This window comes from Dasypus novemcinctus, chromosome X, assembly GCF_030445035.2.
Source record: "Dasypus novemcinctus isolate mDasNov1 chromosome X, mDasNov1.1.hap2, whole genome shotgun sequence".
NCBI lineage: Eukaryota > Metazoa > Chordata > Mammalia > Cingulata > Dasypodidae > Dasypus > Dasypus novemcinctus.
Window position 1 is genome coordinate 156,926,325 of NC_080704.1, and position 17,608 is coordinate 156,943,932.

At 40.0% G+C, this 17,608-nt stretch overlaps 1 protein-coding gene and 1 pseudogene across 1 annotated transcript in view; one reads left to right on the forward strand and one right to left on the reverse strand.

Moving 5' to 3' along the window:
• ADGRG4 (adhesion G protein-coupled receptor G4) overlaps positions 1 to 17,608 on the forward strand; it is a 169,842-nt gene that overhangs the window by 118,248 nt on the left and 33,986 nt on the right. The window lies entirely within an intron of this gene.
• On the reverse strand, positions 16,402 to 17,033 carry LOC139438143 (calponin-3 pseudogene; annotated as a pseudogene).

The following is a 17,608-nucleotide window of genomic DNA, read 5'->3' on the forward strand; positions in this document are numbered from 1 at the left end:
TGACTATCAGCCTCATCTCTCTTCCTGGGGCCTCTGCAATGTCTAATGGAGCTGCCTCTCTTCCTCTGTGTTCTTCTCCATGTATCTACTCCCATGTGAGAGTTTCTTTTGTCAGCCTACCAAGGGGGCAGGGGCTCAACCTTGCATGCCCTAATGATGTGGTCAAATCAAAGTCCTAATCTTTTTTTTCTCTTTATTTATTTTTCTAAATGTTACATTAAAAAAAATGAGGTCCCCATATACCCCTCACCCCCCTCACCCCACTCCTCCTCCCATAACAACAACCTCCTCCATCATCATGAGACATTCATAGCATTTGGTGAATACATCTCTGAGCACTGCTGCACCTCGTGGTCAATGGTCCACATCATAGCCCACACTCTCCCACAGTCCACCCAGTGGGCCATGGGAGGACATACAATGTCCAGTAACTGTCCCTGCAGCACCACCCAGGACAACTCCACCCCCCGAAAATGCCCCCACATCACATCTCTTCCTCCCAATCCCTAACCCCAGCAACCACCATGGCCACTTTCTCCACACCAATGCCACATTTTCTTCAATTACTAATCACAGTAGTTCATGAATAGAATATCAGTAAGTCCATTCTAATCCCTTCTCTATTCCTCCATCCTGTGGACCCTAGAATGGCCATGTCCACTCCACATCTATATCAAGAGGCAAAGCCTTAATCTTGATTTAACAAAGTAAAAGTGAAACCTCAGAATTTAATACAAAGAGGAATTAACACCCAGAGGAACAGACCAATTTAAAAACATAGTCAATATCTCTTTTTGGAATTCATAAATAATATTAAACTGCCACACTCACTTTAGCATTTCTTGTAGGGCAGGTTTAGATGTAATGAAGGTCTAGTTGTAATGAGCTCCCTCAGGTTTTTTTTTTTCTATAAAGGATTATCTTGATCTCACCCTCATTTTTGAAGGATAGTTTTTCTAGATATGTAGTTCTTATTTGACAATTTTTCCCCCTTAGCACTTTAAATATAGTCATTTCATGCTTTCTGTCCTCTGTGTCTTCTGAAGAAAGATCAGCACCTACTCTTATTTAGGATCCCTTGTATGTGACAAGCTGCTTCTCTCTTGTTGCTTCCAGAATTCTTGCTTTCTCTTTAACATTTGACATTTTGAATATGATATGTCATGGAGTAGGTCCATTTGGGTTTATACTGTTTGGAGTTTGTTGAGCTTCTTGGATGTGTATATTCATGTCTTTCATCCAATTTAAGAAGTTTTTGACCATTAATTCTTCAGATAGTCTTTCTGTCCTATCTTTCTCATCTTCTTCTGAGACTCTCATAATATGTATGTTCATATTCTTGATGATGTCCCACAGGTTCCTAGGCTCTTTTCAGTTTTTTTCTGCTCCTCAGATTGAATAAGTTCAATTTTCCTATCTTCAAGTTTACTGAATCTTTCTTCTGCCTGTTCAAATTTGCTGTTGTACCCCTATAGTGTATTTTTAATCATAATTATTGTGCTTTACATTTCCAGAATTTATGTTTGGTTCCTTTTTAAAATTTTTAACTCCACCTTTTGTTCAATCACTGCTTTTTTAAAGTTTTTTTTTTGGGGGGGTGGTCTATGTTTTCATTTAGTTCATTGATCCTATTTATGAGACTTGACTTAATATTGTTGATTAGTTGTTCCAATATCTGGGATTCCTCAGGGATAGTTTCTGTTACTTTATTTTTTTTCCTTTGAATAAGCCATCGCTTTCTCTTTCTTTGTATGCCTTGTGAATTTTCATCGAAGTCTGGAAATTTGAATTTTTTAAGTGTATTTCTGGGTCAGATTCTCTCTTTCTCCAAGGTTTGCAGGTATTTTTTTTTTTGGTTGTTGAAGGCAATAGTATAGATCAGAACTGAGGTTCTCTTTCAGTGCTCAGCTCAGTTTATACTGAACATATGGATCAGCCCATTGTAAACAGTTGGGTTCTTGTCAGATCTTTCTGAGCAAACTTTTTCCCCTAGACATAGCACCTTTCAGGAATTCCCCAGTATGCCTGGGTCTTCCTGGATATCCTAGTTTCCTCCTCCCAAAAAAGTTGATCTCCCCTGATTCTCCTTCCAGGCTCCAGGCACTGTGCTTTATGCCTCCACTTCAGTCCTCTGCCCAGATGACTGTGATTTGCTTGGCTCTGTTTCACCTCTTTGCACTGTTTTTCCACTCCAGGTAAGCTCTGGGTCAGACAACCCAAGAAATCCCCAAGTCATTCCCTCAGGGAGTTGGTCAGAGTGGACACACAAATATAGCAAATCTGTACAATAAGTGTGCCAATAGCAAACACTAGGACCCACACTGGCAACGAAAACTGCTGCACAGGGAATGTGGGCCACCGAGCCAACCTCAATTTCATTACATGCCTTGCCAAGCTGGGGGGAGGGGGAGAGGGCAGGGCAAGTAAAATTGTTCTGAGGCTTTCCTACTGGTTCTCTTCCTCCTGATTTGGTATTCACTTGGTGATTTCTTATCCTTGACTGTTTTTCAGGGTTCTGGGAAAGCTGATTCTGACAGATTCTGCTTGCTTTTCAATGTTTCAGGTGGGGGGTATTTGTTACTTTACTCCACCATCTTGCTGTTGTGCCCTCCATCTATTTCTTCTTGAGTCAGTTTTGGTAATTTGTATCTACTTAGGAATTTGCCTACTTTATCTAGGTTATATAATTTGTTGACATACAATTATTCATAGTATTCTCTTATAAACCATTTTATTTCTATAAGATTGATATAAAAGTCCCTTCTTTGATTTATGATTTTAGTAATTTGAGTCTTTTCTCTCTTTTTCTTGGTCAGTCTTTGCAAAAGTTTTTGAATTTTTTTGCTCTTTTCTCAGAACCAACTTTATATTTTGTTGCTTTCTCTATTTTTCTTTTCTCTATTTCATTATTTCCTGTCTAATCTTTATTATTCCCTTCCTTTTACTTGCTTGGAGTTTAGTTTGCTTTTCCTCTTCCAGTTTTGTAAAGTGGAAGGTTAGGTTATTGATTTAAGAACTTCCTTCTTTTTAAAATATGTGTTTCAGGTATAAATTTCCTATGAGGACTGCTTTGTATGCATTCCAAATGTTTTGTTATGTTTTGTTTTCATTTTCATTCATCCCAAAGTATTTTGCAAATTCTCTTATGATTTCTTCTTTAACCCATTGGTTTGTAGGAGTATGTTCTTTAATTTCCACATATTTGTGAATTTCCCAAATTTCCTTCTGCTATTAATTTTTTATTTAATTCCACTATGATTGAAGAACATACTTTGTATGAGTTCAGTCTTTTAAAAGTGATCAAGATTTGTTTCATTGCCTACAATGTGTTCTATCCTGGAGAATGTTCCATGTGTACTTGAGAAGGTTTATTAGACAGTTCTTGGGTGGAGTGTTCTATTGATATTCGTTAGTCTAGTTGGTTTATAGTCTTCAGCTTCCTTGTTGATTCTGCCTAGTTGTTCTATCCATTATTTAGAGTACGGTATTAATGTCACTAGGTATAATTGTTGAATAGTTTTTCTTTATGTATTATTATATTCTTAGGTATATATAGATCTATAATTGTTATATCCCCTGATGGATTGACCCTTTTATTATTATAAAATGTTACCCTCTGTCTCTAATAGTGATTTTTGTCTTAAATTCTATTTTGTCTGGTATTATTTAGTATAACCATTTCAGCTCTCGTATGGTTTCTGTTTGCATAGGATTAGTTTTTTCCATCCTTTTACCTTTCTTTCATTTTTTAATAAAATTTTATTGAAATGTATCATTCACATATGAAAATACATAAACAATAAATGCATAGTAAAATTTTTTAATTTATAAAACAAACATGCATATCATCATACAAGGCTCCCATACATCTCCCCACCACCAACACCTTGCATTGTTGTGAAACATTTGTTACAAACTATGAAAGAGCATTGTCAAAATATTACTAAAAACCATAACCTATATCTTACTTTTGGTGTATTTTTCCCTCAACCCACCCAATTATTAATGCCTTACTTTAGTACTATATATTTGTTATAATTCCAGAGGAAACATTCTCATATTTGTCCTGTTAACCACAGTCCATCTTCCACCATGGGATTCCTTGTGTTATACAGTCCCACGCTTTGTGTAATCCACTCAAATTGTACACTCAGTGACTCTCATTTTCATCACAGAGTTGTGCTGTCATCACCTTAGCCAGTTTTAGAATGTTTTTATTACTCCAAAAGGAAAAATCCCATACCCCCTTGTATCCCCCTATTGTTGTCCCTTAGTATTTAAAAAATATCTTCTTACAACATTAGTTGTAATTTTCCCATGTATCCCCTTGTAGCAGTTTGATATAGTTATGAATTCCAAAAATAGATATTGGATTATCTTTGTTAACTGGTCTGTACCTGGGCATGATTGAATTGTGATTAGGGCGTTGAATGGGCCACGTCAGTAGTGTGTTGAGTCCCTGTCCCTTGGTGGGTGTAGACTCACAGATAAAAGACAAGGCAAAGGATAGAGTTGGAGATTTTGATGTTGGAGTTTGGATTTTGGAGTTTGATGCTGGAGCCTTGAGCTGGAGTTCCAGGAAGTAAGCACACAGAGAAAAGAGAAGCAAGCCCCGGGAAGAGAGGACCTGAGCCAGAACACAGAGGAACAGAGATGGCTCCTTAGACATGGCAGAAGCCCTGGAGAGAGAGACAGCGTTGTTTGCCTGAAAGTCTACAGCTGGCCTTGTGGAGAGGCAAAACCTAGAGAACCTCATAGTATACAGCTGACCTTGTGGAATTAACAGAGCAACTGAGCCTGGAATGAGGCAAACCCCAGGAAGAAAGGAACCCAGGAAGCCTGAACCCTGGGAGATGTCAGCAGCCATCATACTCCAACATGTAGCAAAATACTTTGGTGAGGGAAGTAACTTATGCTTTATGATCTAGTAACTGTAAACATCTACCCCCAAATAAATGCCCTTTATAAAAGTCAACAGATTCCTGGTATTTTGCATCAGCACCCCTTGGGCTGACTATTACACACCATATTCCATCCTTTTACTTTTTTTTTCGGGGGTGGGGTAGATACTGAGGATTCAACCCAAGACTTTGTACATGGGAAGCAGGCACTCAAACACTGAGCTATATCCGCTCTCCAATGAGAGTTGGTTTTTTCATTTGTTTTGTTTTTAGGAGGTACCAGACATTGAACCCAGGATCTCATACATGGGAAGCTGGCAATCAACCACTTGAGCTACATTTGCTCTCCCCGCATCCTTTTACTTTTGAGCTGTTTGTATCTTTGAATTTCAAGTGTATCTCCTGTGGACAGTATATGGTTGGATCTTGTTTTTTTTCTATCCAGTCTGATGATTTCTGCCTTGTGATTGTTTTATACATTCATAGTTAGTATTACTGCTGATATGTATTTGGACTTATATCTGTCATTTTACTTCTGTGTTCTATATGCCTCGTGTTTTTTTGTGTTCTATATGTCTCATTTTTAAAAGATTTATTTATCATTTTTTTAATTTACCCCCTCTCCCCCCGATGGTTCTCATTTGTCTGCACATTGTTTACTTGCCTTCTCTAGGAGGCACCGGGAACTGAACCCAGGACCTCCCACATGGGAGATGAATGCCCAATAGCCTGAACCACATCTGCTCCCCGCAGGCTGTGGCATCTGCTGGCTTGTAGCATCTGCTCATTGTGGCAGTGTGGCATCTAGCTCATTATGGTGGGTGTGGCATCTGTTCATCTTCTTTAGGAGGCACTAGTACCCAAACCTAGGCCTTCCCATGTAGTAGGAGGGTACCCAACTAGTTGAGCCACGTCTGCTTCTCTCTCTTTTTCTTTTAAAGGAGGTACTGGGGAGTGAACTTGGGACCTCGTACATGAGAATCAGGTGCTCAACTACTGTGCTACACTTATTTTACTATCTCATGGTTATTTGTTGTCATTCCTCAATTTCCCTTTTGCTGCTTTCCTTTGCATTAAGTGAATATTTTCTTGGGTAACATGTTAATTCCTTTAATGACTTTTTCACTATATTTTTTTGAGTCATTTCCTTAGTGGTTGCTCTAGGGTTTACCATATGTAACTTAACTTATCAGACTATGATTCAGATTTGTAATAGCTTAAGTCCAGTGATTCATAGAAATGTTATATTTTATAGCTATTACCTCTCGTTCATTTTGAGGTACTGTTATACACATTATATATATTTATGCCACAAATCCAACAATACATTATTTTAATTATTACTTTATTTAATTTTATGTCTTTTAAAGAAGGTGAGGTGGCAGACTTGGCCCAGTGGTTAGGGCGTCCATCTACCACATGGGAGGTCTGTGGTTCAAACCCCGGGCCTCCTTGACCGGTGTGGAGTTGGCCCATGTGCAGTGCGGATGCACGCACAAGGAGTGCTGTGCCACGAAGTGGTGTCCCCCGCATAGGGGCGCCCCACGTGGAAGGAGTGCACCCCATAAGGAGAGCCGTCCAGCGTGAAAGAAAGTGCAGCCTGCCCAGGAATGGTGCCGCACACACGGAGAGCTGCCACGGCAAGATGATGCAACCAAAAGCAACACAGATTCCCGTGCCGCTGACAACAACAGAAGCAGACAAAGAAGATGCAGCAAATAGACACAGAGAACAGACAACCGGGGAGGGGGAAGGGGAGAGAAATAAATAAATAACTCTTAAAAAAAATAAAGAAGGTGAGAAAAGAAAGATGAGCTAGTATATATTTAAAGAGTTTTTCATATTAACCTTTTTGTTTACCATTTGTTCTTTTCTTCATTTCTTCCTGTGGATTTGAGTGGCCATTTGGTGCCGTTTCTTTACTCTGCTACAGCTTTGCTCTCTCTCACTTCTTTTGTGCTGTGGTTGTTAACTATATCACAATTTTATATTATAGGCCCAACAACACAATTATCTACCTAAATTTTTAAAATCACTTAAGAGAAGAAAGAAGAAGAAAATTGCAACTATACTTTTATATAATTACCTACATAATTACCTTTACTGATACTCTTTGATCTTTTATGTGGACTCAAATTACTGTCTGGTGTCACTTGTTTTAGGTCTGAACATATTTCTTGCTAGGTGGGTCTGCTAGCAATAAATTTTCTCAGTTTTGTTTATCTGGAAATGCTTTTATTCTATCTTAATATTTGAAAGATAGTTTTGTTGGATATAAGATACTTGGTTAACAGGCTTTTATTGCTTTCAGCACTGGGAATATCTCATCCAACTGCCTTCTAGCCTCCAGTGTTTCTGATAAATCAGCTGTTAATATTATTGGTGGTGAGGCATTTTTCTCCTGCTGTTTTTTTTTTTTTTTTTTTTTTAATTTTTAATTTTTTAATTTTTTATTTTTTTTAATTTTTTTTTATTGACTTTGTAATAATATTACATTAAAAATATATATGTGAGGTCCCATTCAACCCCACCCCCCCACCCCCCCTCTCCCCCCCCCCCCCAACAACACTCGTTCCCATCATCATGACACATCCATTGGATTTGGTAAGTACATCTTTGGGCACCTCTGCACCTCATATACATTGGTTCACATCATGGCCCATACTCTCCTCTATTCCATCATGTAGGCCCTGTGAGGATTTACAATGTCCGGTGATTACCTCTGAAGCACCATCCAGGGCAGCTCCATGTCCCGAAGACGCCTCCACCTCTCATCTCTTCCTGCCTTTCCCCATACCCTTTGTCCATTATGTCCACTTTTCCCAATCCAATGCCACCTCTTCTATGTGGACACTGGATTGGTTGTGTCCATTGCACCTTTATGTCAAGAGGAGGCTCAGATTCCACCTGGATGCTGGATGCAATCCTCCCATTTTCAGTTGTAATCACTCTAGGCTCCATGGTGTGGTGGTTGTCCTTCACCTCCATCTTAGCTGAGTGTGGTAAGTCCAATAAATCAGATTGTAGGTGCTGGAGTCTGTTGAGGCTCAGGATCTGGCTATCACATTGTCAGTCCAGAGATTCAAATCCCCTAAATATATCTTAAACCCCAACATTAACTGCACCTCCAGCACATTAGCATGAAAGTCTTATGAAGGGAGATCCCATCTGAGTCCAGATTCATCACACATAAACACCATTTCCAAAGAGGGGCCATCTGCCCTGGTAGTTAACCCCATCGGCCATGACCATAACTCCCATGGGTCTCTTTAGCCCACAAAGGAACCAATATCTGGGGGTTGTATCTGCTTTATCTGTCTCTCTGACTCTGCTCAGTTGTGCATGAGGGCAAACCTTCTGCCAGCCTCCAGACTCTTTTTTAGAAACTCGTAGCCATATAAACTCATTTCTCCTTTCCATTTCCCCCTTACTTTAGGTCAAACAGCATTTTAAAGTCATGGTATTTTATGTAGACATGGATATTCTGCTGATCCGCATTGAACCTTCCGTATAAGGTCATTTTCCAGTTGCATCATCAGTTGGTAGTTGATAGTGGTCCCTCGTTGCCAGGGAGGCTCATCCCCGGGTGTCATGTCCCACGCTGGGGGGAAGGCATTGCATTTACATGCTGAGTTTGGCTTCGAGACTGGCCACATTTGAGTAACATGAAGGCTGACAGAAGGAAATTCCCAGGCACAAAGTTATTCCCAGGCACAAAGTTATTCCCAGGCACAAAGTTATTCCCAGGCACAAAGTTTCTCCTGCTGTTTTTAAGATTTTCACTTTATCTTTGACTTTGACTTTTTAAAAAAACATTTATTTATTTATTTATTTATCTCCCCTCCCCCACCCTCCCCCACCCTCCCCAGTTGTCTGCTCTATGTGTCCATTTGCTGTGTATTCTTCTGGGTCTGCTTGCATTCTTGTCAGGTGGCACCTGGAATCTGTGTCTCTTTTTGTTCCATCATCTTGCTGTGTCAGTTCTCCATGTGTGTGGAGCAACTCCTGGGTAGGCTGTGTTTCTCATGCGGGGCGGCTCTCCTTGAGGGATGCACTCCTTGTGCATGGGGCTCCCCTGCATGACATGTCACTCCTTGTGCATGGGCCAGCTCACCACATGGGCCAAGAGACCCTGGGTATCGAACCCTGGGCCTCCTATATGGTAGGTGGATGCATTATCAGTTGAGCCACGTCCACTTCCCTGTCTTTGACTTTTAACATTTTGACTATGATGTGTCTGGGTGTGTATTTATTTTCATTTATCTTACTTGGAGTTCACAGAACTTCTTGGTTGTGCAGATTAATATTTTTTCATCAGATTTGCGAGGTTATTAGCCATCATTGCTTTGAATATTCTTTCTGCTTTTTTTTCTCTCTCCTGGTACTCCCAGTACATATATTTGATGTGCTTAATGGTGCCCCACATTTCTCTGAGCCTCTCTTCATGTTCTTCATTATTTTTTCCTCTATTCTTTTTTTTTAAGATTTATTTATTTATTTATTTCCCCTTCCCCCCTACCCTGGTTGTCTGTTCTCTGTGTCTATTTGCTGTGTTGTCTTCTTTGTCCACTTCTGATGTTGTCAGCGACACGGGAATCTGTGTTTCTTTTTGTTGTGTCATCTTGTTGCATCAGCTCTCCGTGTAAGCAGCACCATTCCTGGGCAGGCTGCACTCTCTTTCACACTGGGCGGCTCTCCTTAAGGGGCACACTCCTTGCGCGTGGGGCTCCCCTACACGGGGGACACCCCTGCATGGCAGGGCACTTCTTGCGCACATCAGTACTGCGCATGGGCCAGCTCCACATGGGTCAAGGAGGCCCCGGGTTTGAACTGCGGGCCTCCCATGTGGTAGACAGATGCCCTAACCACTGGGCCAAGTCCGCCGCCCTCTCTCTATTCTTGAGACTGCATACTATCTATTGACCCATCTTCAAGTTTGCTGATCCTTTTTCCTGCCATATAAAATCCGTTTATCCCCTCTAGTGAATTTTTCAGTTTGATTATTGTATTTTTCAAACCCAGAATTTCATGTTTTTTAATATAAATTCATCACTTTATTGATATTCTATATTTTATGGGACACTGTCATTATACCTTCCTTAAATTTTTAAAGTATGGTTTCCTTTAGTTCTTTGAACATATTTATAATAACTGTATTGATGTCTTTTTAGGCCAAGTCTAACAACTAGGTCCTTGCAAAAGCAGTTGCTATTGTCTACTTTATAAAACATGTATAGGTCACACTATCTTGTTTCTTTGCATTTCTCAATTTTCTTTTGCTGAAAAGTGAACATTTTAGATAACATATTATAACAGTTCTGGATAATGATAACCCTGTGGGAATTTTAGTTGTTGTTGTATTTTGCTTATTTACTTGCTTAGTGACTTGGTTGGACTAGTTCAGTGAAGTGTATTTCCCCTGCTGCGTACACCCACTGATGTCCTTCCTTAGAGTTCACAGCCTTGTACATGCACACATTTTTCTTGACCTCCAGGGATGACTGTGATTTTAGCTAGGATCCTTTGTGTCTCTGATTTCTCCTTAAGCTTCTGGCTTGTCTAACTCTATTGGTATCACATCCAGCGGTTAGCCTCCTAATTAATAGCTGATTGCTCTATCATTTTTGACAAAGCTTTGGGCATAAATTGTTCTACAGTCTGATCCACTTATCCATTCCCTTGGCAAGGGCAGAGTATTGTCTGGTTTGAGACTTTCCCTAACCTGCCTCTGGGCAGAACCTTTGTCATATGGGGCAAGAGCTGGGGGTAGGATGGGAAGTGTACTCTTCACCAGATGCCCCACCAGGATTTTTCCAATGGGGCAGGAGCTGTGTGTGTGTTTGGGGGTGGGAAAGGAACTGGTGCTGCCATCCTGCTGCTGTCACTACAAAGTGTGGATATTATACAGCCCAATAAATGCTTCCTGATATGTTATATTAATTGATGTCTGGAGACTTTCAATGCTTATTTTTTTAAAAATTTTGACCAGTTTAATAGATGACTGTCTGAGGGAGAGCTTTCCTCAAGCTCCTACTCACACCTCTATTCTGAAAGTCCTACCCCGCCTCATCAGTGTTTTAAAAAAGATGGACCATACAGTTCTTGTAGCTATGTGTAAAAGTTCTCCTCATGATATTTCAATTGATACTGACCTGGTTAGGCATGGCTATATTGCATAAAGTGGGTTACTACCATAATGAATTTTTGGAAGCTGAGGCACAGTCATTCCAATGCCTTGCAGAAGGACCAGGGAATTGGTCTTGAGGCAGTGAACTTTTCAGACTTCTTGTCCTTGTAGAAGATATAAATCTGAGATAGTTGCTTAGGAAGTTCCAGAATAATTGGGATAGTAAGCGCATCCCTGAAGGTCCCTAGATACAAAATCATGAGTCATGGCAATAGGGAGAGTTGCAGTTGAACTGAGTGGGCAACAAGATAGTGTTTCATGCTGACCTCCTTTTGAATGACACATTTTCTTTAGACAAACTAATAGAATTTTCTTTTGTGGAAGAAAACATTAGCAAATAACCATAATAGCAACAAAAGCATTGCATTGGGTTGGGATTTTTAGAAGATTAGTTGTTGGAGATCACTTTATGTAAAAAAAAGTTCTACTGTGGTGGAGAGAACAGTTACATGGTGATTGTAATATGTATAACTGAAAGCTAAACTATCAAGTTGATTAACTCTGGAGGAATCCCTTCTTCTCTTTATGGCAGGAATTTAATGAACAATGAGTACAATGTAGAGACAAGAAAAATGTATTCATGTTGAAACTATTTTATTTTCTTTAGCTTTCAATCTTGCTGACAAATATTAGATATCTTGTTCCCCACTTAAATACCCATTTTTCATAACTCTTTCCACAGAGTTAGAAAAGACTTCCTTATTTCAAAGTTCTGTGGGTTCTTTGCTGCGATCATTTTTTGTTGCCTCCATGATGTTGATCATACATCAGCTCCAATGAAGTTGGCTGGATCTTTCACAAAACTGTCTCCTGTCGGTCCACCCCACTATCAGGACAAGATAGTGAGTGATTAGGAGAGAATAATTTCCAGGATGTCAGGGAGAAGGGCTACAAAGTACAGCTGCTCCAACCCCCAACACCATGGAGAAGAGAGACAAAGGCACAAATGCTGTAAAGGAAAGTGTTACTGAAGAACTCAAGCTTGTGAATCCAACAGGCCTGGCTTAGAATCTGGATTAGAACCTCTATGTGTCTCAATTTCTTAATCTGTAAAAAAGGGATGCTATTAGTACTCTTCACATAGGTTTATTATGAAGATTAAGTGAGAAATAGTATATACAATGCCTCACTGTGGTATCTTGTTTCCAAAATATTCACCATTGATTCCTTCCCTCCCTAAATGTGCATGAATCAGGGTTGGCTTGTGACCACTTAGACCAAATGAATTTGGTAGAAGTGACACTGTGCCAAGTCTGGGAATAACTTTTTTAAAAAGTTCATAATAAACTTCATTTTTAGCGAAGTTTTAGATTACATAAAAGTAGTAATGCTTCAATATTGGTTCATCAATTGTAACAAATGTTCTGCACTGTAAGATGTTATTAATAGGGTAAAATGTGGGAGGAGGAGGAGGTGGGGTATATGGGAATCCCCTATACTTTCTATGTAATTTTTCTGTAATCTAAAGCTTCTCTAAAAATCAAATTTATTTTAAAAAGTGATGTAATGGAAAATAAAAAAGTATAAGAGTTCCCATATAACCCGCCCACCCACATACACATTTTCCTCTATTTTTAACATCTTACATTAGTGAGGTACATTTGTTAAAATTGATGAACCAAATTGAAGCATTGCTACTAATCAAGGTCTATAGGTTTACACTTTGCACTGCACAGTTTTATAGGATTTGTCAAATGTATAATGTCATGCATCCATCATGGCAGTTTCATACAGAATAGTACAATTCTAGTACCCTAAAAATGCCCTCTGTTCCACCTATTCATCCCTCCCCCTCCTCAATGAAACTCTGGTGACCACTACCTTTATATCAATATTACAAATTCTTCCATTACCACATGATAATATTTACAGTTAGAATAAATCTACATTAGTCCATTGTTGACCTCACCCCCCTTATGTTTGTTCATTCCTCAGTCTTGAGGTATTTGGATTGGTGTCTAGAGGGAACTTAGATATTATGGGGCAGATGGAAGGAAATGTTTTGCTTGCAGTTATAGATATTCCTTATTTTTTGGATGGAACTTGTCCATAATCATCATTTTGTTGGTTGTCCTGGGCAAGTCTGAAGAACTGGAGAGTAGGTGTTGGCCACAATGCTGCTGGGATTCAGGGCTCAACTGGAATATGAATAGTCCAAAGATTTGAGTCCCTGAGAAATATATTTAAAGAGTATAGTGATAATTATAGGTTAAAATAAAAGGGGTAGAAAATCATAAATAGGGAATTTTTAAATGAGTCTAGCTCTTTTATACTGGGGAAACAGATTGTCATATATTCCCAGACAGGGCCCGCTTAAGGGGTGTTGGTCTCAACCAGTTGCATGTCTTACCTATAGTGTCCAGATGTTCCTAGAGCACTTTTTTAATTGTATTTTTTGGAAGCTAGATAGATCAAAAAAAAGTTACATTAAAAAATGTAAGAGGTACCCCACTCAGCTAACATGGAAGTGAAGAAGATAAACCACCACACCAGGGAGCCAAGAGTGCCTACAACTGAAAGCAGAATTGCATCCAGCATCCATGTGGAATCTAAGCCCCCTCTTGATATAGATGTGGAGTGGACATGGCCATTCTAGGGTCCACATGATGGAGGAATAGAGAATGGATTAGAGTGGACTTACTGATATTCTATTCATGAACTATTGTGATTAGTAATTGAAGAAAATGTGGCATTGGTGTGGAGAAAGTGGCCATGGTGGCTGTTGGGGGTAGGGATTGGGAGGAAGAGATGTGATGTGGAGGCGTTTTCGGGGGTTGGAGTTGTCCTGGGTGGTGCTGCAGGGACAGTTACTGGACATTGTATGTCCTCCCATGGCCCACTGGGTGGAACGAGGGAGAGTGTGGGTTATGATGTGGACCATTGACCATGAGGTGCAGCAGTGCTCAGAGATGTATTCACCAAATGCTATGAATGTCTTATGATGATGGAGGAGGTTGTTGTTATGGGGGGAGGAGTGGAGTGAGGGGGTGGGGGGTATATGGGGACCTCACATTTTTTTAATGTAACATTAAAAAAATAAATAAAGACAAAAAAAGAAAACATATCTCTGACAACATGAATACATTCATATTTTGGACTAATTTTTATAGAGGACTAGACTTTTCTGCTTCCTTTCTCTTGGAACACCTTCTTTTGATGCTTCCTCTCAGAACCAAGACACCCCACTGTAAGAGTACCAGGCAGTGGTGTGCTGGAAAATGTTTAACAACCACTCTACCAAAAAAAAAAAAAGCACCATTTGTAGCATTTGACAGTTTCCAATGATGTGGCTATTTCCACCAAGACTAAATACAAACTACAACATGTTGTCCTTGAACACAAAGTTGAGAAGAGATGTACCACACAGATACAATAGATGTAAATAATCACAAAAGCATAGATTAGTAAAATGTAGCCAAATAATTAGGAAGTGATGTGTTGGGTTTCTCTGATTTTTTGGGAGTACTGGGGATTGAATTCAGGACCTCATTCATGCAAAGCAGGTGCTCAACCACCGAGCTACACTCACTCTGTTCACCATCATTTTTAATAAAACTTATTTAATTGTAAGTTTATATACTTTAATTTTTAATAATGGCTGTGTTTAACAATCAGCTCACAAAATTCCTGAAAATTTAATGATTGCTTCTCACAAGCTGATACAAGTTGTCTCCAGTACAACACAAGCTGAATCCAGCATATCACTCACTAAGCCCAAACCACAGTGAGAGGCTACAGTCAACAGCCCCAACTGAGCTCCCAGACCATGGCCAGCATCTGCTGCCAGATATGTGAGTGAGCCATCTTGTATGCCCAGCCCAGGGTAGCCTTCAGATGACTCCAGCCTCAGCTGCCATCTTACTACAACTGTATGAGAAACCCCAATCGAGGGTTGCCCAGCTAAGCCTTGTCAATCCACAGAACCATGAAAGATAATAAATTGTTTGTTGAAGCTTTTAAGTTTTGAGGTGATTTATTACGCGGCAGAAGATAACTAGAACACTGACTTCACAGAAATTGCTTAATAAATAACAGATTTTTATTGCTTTCATTGTTGCAATTACTGACAGATTAATTGTAGCAGTATTTCAAGCAATGTGGATCTATTTATTCTGCAATTAATAAAGGAGGATTCTTTTTATTACTTTTGCTTGGGGACCTAGAATTTTTATACAATTACTATAATTTATCCTGCCTTGTGCTTGGCAACTGTGTAACTCCAGATGAAAAGTCTATAATTACTTCCCACAATCTAGTTAGTCTACCATTGGTCTGTTGTTTACTTTGATTCTGCTGCAGCAGGGACTGCATGAACTGAAGTTGCACCACTGAAGCCCCAAATAATGACACAGGTAGGCAGCTCCAGTTATCCCATTTACAACAAAGCCTGAGCAATTTCATAAGAGCAGTAAAAAGATCTCTGAATGAGCTCACTATCTTTTGCTTCCATCCCTATTCTTATTGTTTTCTGTTTCTTGAATTAACCATAAGGCAGATAGATGTAAAGGGACAAAAATATTCATGTAGAAGTAATTACAATCTTGTTTAATTTCTCCCTTTCCTCCCATCTCATCAGGGAGAACTCTTTTTGCCAACTCAGTTCCTATGTAAATCATTGTTGGGCAGATTGGGGTAATGGCTGAAGGGGCAAATTGAGAGGACCTGTTAAGATTGCTTAATTTACATTGATGAGCTCAGTTTTTGTGGGGGGGAAAAAAGAACAGGGCAAGAAAGGATGAGGAAAGGGGAGAAAGAGACAAAGAGCCTGTAAATGCTGAGGGTAAAGGTGTTTTTTGAGGGGAGAGGACTTGGAGTAGGACAGAGAGATTTGGATGACCATTACAAACTGTGGAGGGAGAGAGAGAGGCAGGGATGAAAGGAGAAAGGGTGAGAAAGAATTTTAGGTCAGATATTGACTAGTTTTTCTTTTCCCCAAACTGGGTTGGTTATTTGTTATATAACCTCGATTAAGTGAACTATGAATACAATCCCTCTGTCTGGAATTTTCTCAACAGGTTGTAGTTTCTTTATTTTCGACTATATTTTGGTTACTGAACTTGGGTATGAATGCTTTACGCTAGGAGGAGACCAAGGGAGCTCAGCTTTATATGGGTTTTATAGAACAAAGATCTAGTTTGAGTTGCATTTGTTTAACAAAGTTCTTAATTTTAAAAGTAAGTGATGGAAAAATAAAATAAAATAAAATAAAAGTAAGTGATGAGTCAAACAAACCAACTATTAAAAAAGCATTTATGAGACAATTATGGAAATTTGAGCACTGACCGGATATTTGATGATTTTGAGTATTATAGCTCATTTTAAAAAGATACTATACTCGTCAAAAGGTTTGTCAGTTTGCATCTTGGGATCATAAAGATGTCTCCTAGTCCCATAGGCTGTCATACCTGCTTGGCTGGCACATTTGTTGGTTCCAATCTGCAAGCCAATTACACTTTGGCCAGCTTTTAATTTTCCCTCATCAAAACGTCTTGCTTGTTTTTCTGCATACTTCACTCCAATGTCGATGGTTGTATGGAATCCTTTTGGCTTAGCCAGACCTGCAAGAGCCACCAGTGCAGTCTGAACCTGGGTCATATTTCCATTCTCAAAAAGATCATTTGCTTCAAATATGTCATGTGGCTTCATACCATAAGCCTGAATAGCTTTAATATAAAGTTGCCAATATTCTCCAACCGAGGCCAGTTTAATGAGGACTCACTGACCTTCTTCAATGAACTTGGCTGTAGTTTGTTTATCAGTTCACAGAGGATTATGCCATCTTTCAGGCCCAGCTGAAAGTTAATGCCAATGCTCAGGCCCATCACCTCCTCTATCCAACTGTGAAGATCTTCTTCTGCCTGGCGATCATACTTGAATGCAATCTTGTTCTTGATCTCAGCCGAGAGTCCGTAGGAAGGACCCTTGTTGAAGTGGGTCATGGTGGCTCCGGCAGCGGGCGGCAGCGGTGCTAGGGTCTGCAAGGCTCTCACACTTAACTCGCATATGAAGTCAAAAGGAATACTGTGAGGGAAGTGGACTTGGCCCAGTGGTTAGGGCATCCGTCTACCACATGGGAGGTCCGCAGTTCAAACCCCGGGCCTCCTTGACCCGTGTGGAGCTGCCCACGCGCAGTGCTGACGTGCGCAAGGAGTGCCGTGCCACGCAAGGGTGTCCCCCACGTAGGGGAGCCCCACGCACAAGGAGTGCGCCCCGTAAGGAGAGCAGCACAGGGTGAAAGAAAGTACAGCCTGCCCAGGGAAGTACAGCCTGCACACACGGAGAGCTGACACAGCAAGATGACACAACAAAAAGAAACACAGATTCCCATGACAACAACAGAAGCGGACAAAAAGAAGAACACGCAGCAAATGGACAGAGAGAACAGACAACTGGGAGGGAGAGGGAGAGAAATAAATCTTTAAAAAAAATGAAAGGAATACTGTGAAAGGGGAGTACTCTTGTACAGCCAATTCTTTTATTAAAGATCTATGCAGTTTTGCAAACTTCTACTTCAACTGGT